The sequence below is a fragment of the Brassica oleracea genome, chromosome C1 (genome assembly GCF_000695525.1).
Source record: "Brassica oleracea var. oleracea cultivar TO1000 chromosome C1, BOL, whole genome shotgun sequence".
In the NCBI taxonomy this organism is placed as follows: Eukaryota; Viridiplantae; Streptophyta; class Magnoliopsida; order Brassicales; family Brassicaceae; genus Brassica; species Brassica oleracea.
In genome coordinates this window covers 32202837-32207306 of record NC_027748.1, presented here as the reverse complement: position 1 = coordinate 32207306, position 4470 = coordinate 32202837, and the positions used below count along the sequence as shown (strand labels likewise).

The 4470-nt window shown below is 33.8% G+C and overlaps 1 long non-coding RNA gene across 1 annotated transcript; it reads left to right on the top strand.

Moving 5' to 3' along the window:
• The first annotated feature begins 2618 nt into the window (after positions 1-2618).
• On the top strand, positions 2619-3133 carry LOC106297505. The gene is made up of 2 exons (XR_001261439.1): positions 2619-2908; positions 3033-3133. It is a non-coding gene; the product is annotated as an uncharacterized LOC106297505 (long non-coding RNA).
• The last annotated feature ends 1337 nt before the right edge of the window (positions 3134-4470 follow it).

Sequence of the window (4470 nt, the reverse complement as noted above, 5' to 3'; positions counted from 1 at the left end):
TGTAAGAATATTTTATATTTTATGTGACCTATGTATCTATTGGTTTAATATAAAATTCAAGTTCATATATTGATGTTTTTAGATTCTAATATAAAAGATGATACCGTGATGGATCGGTTTCGATTAAAGAGTTAGAATCCGGGTGTATTGATAACCCTCCTACTTTACCTTATATTCATAAATGTCTTTAATCTCATAATTATATGCATATATGTTATATACATTAAGTAATGGTATATAATATATATCAGTATACGTGTGTTACGGTTATTATAATTGTGAAGAGTTGTGTTGCAACACACAACCCTTTGACTAATATAAAAGGCCTCGTGTGCATTGTCTTTTATGTATGTAAAAAAACGAGTCTCTCTAAACACACAAAAACAACAATACTGATTATCAAAAGGAGAGATTAAGGAAGGTTTGGGATTTCTTGTCCATCAAGGAAATCACCAAAAGGAGAAGGTTAAAGAGGAGAACATCAATTGGTGGGGTTGCATCCAAGCATGGATCAAGGTTAGTGTTTCTACCTTATTTAGAAATGTGTTAGGGTTTAGAAATGTGTTAGGGTTGAATTAAATCAAATCTAGATCAGTTCTTGGTGTAGATTTCATAATTGAAATCATAAAATTATTTAACAAAGTGGTGGCTCTCGGTTGCAGTCGTTGGTCATCCTTGTGGCACGCTTGGATTTGCTCACATCCCAGCATTACATAAGATCACTTGAACTTGTGTGGTGGTGCAGCATTTCTACTATTTGCAGGTTTTGAGGCTTCGGGCTGATGCTAGGCGGCGATTACAATCCCACGTTTTTCGATGGCCGCAGTTCATGTGTGACTGTTACGTCCCTAATAAATGCTCGGTTCGTCGATGCGGGCGCTTGGCCTCTGGCGTGGCTGTCTGATTATGTTGGTGGATGCTCAGGAAGTCTTCTGTGAGCTGTTCTTGGTCGGGCCTCATCTTTAAGAGTAGATTCATCGGGGAGGCCAAAATTACCGGGTTCTGGCTTTCGTTTTAACGGGCTCTTTCTTTTGCGGCAAGCGGTAAGTGTGGAATCAGCTGATGCCTCTGATCAGCGGTTTTGCTTGTTGGGTCGGTTTCGGCTAGATAGATCGAGTTGTTGTTTAGGTTTTATTTTCTTTCGTCCGCTTCTTGTCTCCATTGTATTTCTGCCGAAAACTTGAAAAGCTTGATAATAATATCTTTACATTTTACCAAAAAAAAAATATAATATCTTTATATATGTGTATATATATATAAATGTATTCGAATTTAAATTACAATATGCTTTTTTCTTAAAAAAAAATAACTATGTAACTAACAAAATTTAGTTTATAGCTTTGAGTTTTTCAAAACATATACATATAGAATATTTAAAACTACTATTTTAATTACAAATATTATAACTATTATGTAAAATCTATATTTTATTTTTCTATAAAATTACATTTAACAATTTTATTTTTCCATTCTAAATCCTTTAATAAAAATTTACACTGTACTGTTGTACTTCATGCTAAAAACTAATATAATTTTTTACTATTTATATGTATAACTAGGGCCGGCCCGCCCTACGGGCGGGATGAAAATTAGAAAATAATTTTAATAGTTAGAGTAAATATTTAATATAAATTTTTATTAATTAAAAATATACATATTAAATCAACCATGCTATCTCGAAAATTTAGATATGATTTTCTAAGATAATATTACTTGTTATTTTTAAAAATATGGTTTTTTCTGGTTAAAAGTTTTAAAATGATTTTCTTTTGTTAAGTAATCTATGTTTTAATTATACATTAAGAATTGAATGTGGCATTACATCATTTATTGTTATTTTATGGAGTTGGATGACCATAAATAAATCCGTGAGAAGCAAACTAACTTGTAAATATAGATTAGGAAAATATAGATGAGGAAAATATTGGGGTGATGTATGATTATTCTATATCTTGTTTGTGTGGTTTTTATGTAAGCTTTTGCAAGATTATTATATATTAACTTTTATGGTTTTCTAAATAATGTTAGGATATGTAGTGATTACGTATGAGATATATGTGGTGTTCTTATTGTATGTTTTTTGATAATTAGTAATCCATAATTGGCTGGTCAATTGTGTGTTGCTATAATTATTGAATGACTTTTATAGTAGATAGCTTAGTTAAAGCTTCATGACATTAAGGTACCCCGTGGTTTGGGTACATTGTCATTCAGTTTGACTAATTCACTTTTAACAATTGTTTCTGAAGTTTGAAAATTTTTATGGTGTATTTTGTATATCTTTTTTTTTTTTACAAAATGGATACTTGTTTGGGTTTTTAGAACATTATATGTTTTTAGAACAATTTTTTATATGTTTTTAGAACAATTTTTTATATGTTATCATGTCTGAATTGAATTTGTGGTTGTTGTGAGCAATGACCCTTTTAATCACGTGAAATATCTTACAATACTAAAAGGGATTCTAGGCATGCCACGTCCTAAAAAAAAATCAACCAATTAGAGATTCCTAAACTGACACGTCATACATTTCTTTAATAACACAAAATTTATACAGGCCTACTGATGGTTTAGTCTCTTACACTTCTCCATTGTCATTGTCGATTAATTTCTGCAAATCTACGTTTCTTTGGAGTTATATTGATTCACTCTCAATCATTCAATTTTTCTTTATTTTCTATCTTAATGAGTGATGCTATCCTTTCAACTCTCATTGTTTCTCCTCTTATAAAAACCCTTTTGTAGAGGCTTACACCGTTTCTTCAATGGATAACAATCCCTCAATCCTACCTCTTTGGCTCCTCACCAGCGCACTATATATCGCGTTCGTCACCGACTTCAAGAAGTGTTATTGGGTAGAAAGAAGCTTTCAGGAAGTCCAAGGAAGATATTGATTCTCTCATCAAAAGTATAGATTCTTTTCCTATGTCCCACGATTACTTAACACCTATTGCAACCGTTTTTTTAACTATCAAATAGTTTGATCTGTTTCTGAAAAGATGATCCATTTTATCCTCTTTTGTATGTTCCAGAACATAATGTGGGGTCTCAAATGTAGTTCATGTTGCTTTGTATGAGCAGAATCAGAATGAAAAGCCTTCCTCTGATTTATAATGTAGTTCATGTTGCTTTCCTGGTTGTTTCTTGATGTTCTATATTTTTTTGTTTTCTGACACTACCATAATCTTTCTATCCAGGTTTTAATGAACCACATGATATATTTATGAACTTATTGTCTTACTGGTGACTGAGAATCGGTGTCAGTCCTTAGTTGTTTATATTTGCTTGATATGCATGATGAATCGTATTCTAGAGGTCCAGTTGGAATCCATGTTGGGGAGATGAGTGAATCGAACTATTACGTAAAACCTGCTTTCAAGTTTGAACAGGTCTGTCTACGTTTGGATTTTTTTGGTTTCCTACTTATGAGCTCAAAGAAACCATGGAGCTATCTAATGAAAGCGAAAAAAGAAGGCAAGCTCGAACTCAAGTTGTCTTCCTAAAGGAGAACCTTCTTACTGGTTAGTTAATCTCATCTTCCATCCCAATTAATTAGTGAAGCTATGCTTACAACAACAATTACATGTGCACTTCTAATTAGGATAGCAAATTTCTTCATGTTATAGTCTTGATTGTAGTTTAATCCTTGATCTCACACTAACAGTAATTATACCAGTGGGAACTGGTGGTTCCTCATTCAATGATTTATCTCTTACTGATTTCTTGGATAAATTTATGGAGAAGAAACCAAAGCAAAACACTTGGCGTAGTGGCTCCAAATCCAACCTTCCAAGAAGGATGGCTACCTCAACGGTGTCCTTGCTTTCACACGTACCATTGGGGCTGTGAACTGAAGACTGCTGACTCCTTTCACTGCCTCCTCTTCACCTCTGATCTCAGACCAGAGATTCAACATATTATATTAACAAAGGATGTTGAGTCCTTGATTTTGGCATGTGATGGTATATGGGATGTGTTTTCAAGCCAGAATTCAGTGAGTAACGTAAGGAAAGAACTGAGCAGTCCGTAAGGGAGAATCACTACAAGAAAACAACGGTATTCTGACTGACATTCCGACGGAAAATGAAATCCTCGGAATATCCCGAGGAATTTCCGAGGAAACACAAAATTTGGTTTCCTCGGAATTTCCTCGGAATATACCGACGGAATTCCGAGGAAATAACAATCCGTCGGAATATTCTTATGGAATACCGAGGAAAAATGTATTCCTCGGAAAAAATCGATGAATTCCGAGGATATATTATAGCCGTTAGAGAGCCGTTGGGGGATTTTAAAAATTCCGAGGAAATTCCGAGGAAAGAGCCGTTGCCGTCGGTATTCCGTCGGAATTTCCTCGGTCTGTCAGCAAGATTTCAACTATAAATACAAGCACCCCTCTTCCTCTTCATTCACTCCATATCTTCATCCTCCCTCTTACTCTCTTTACACACGAATTTGATTCATAAAAAA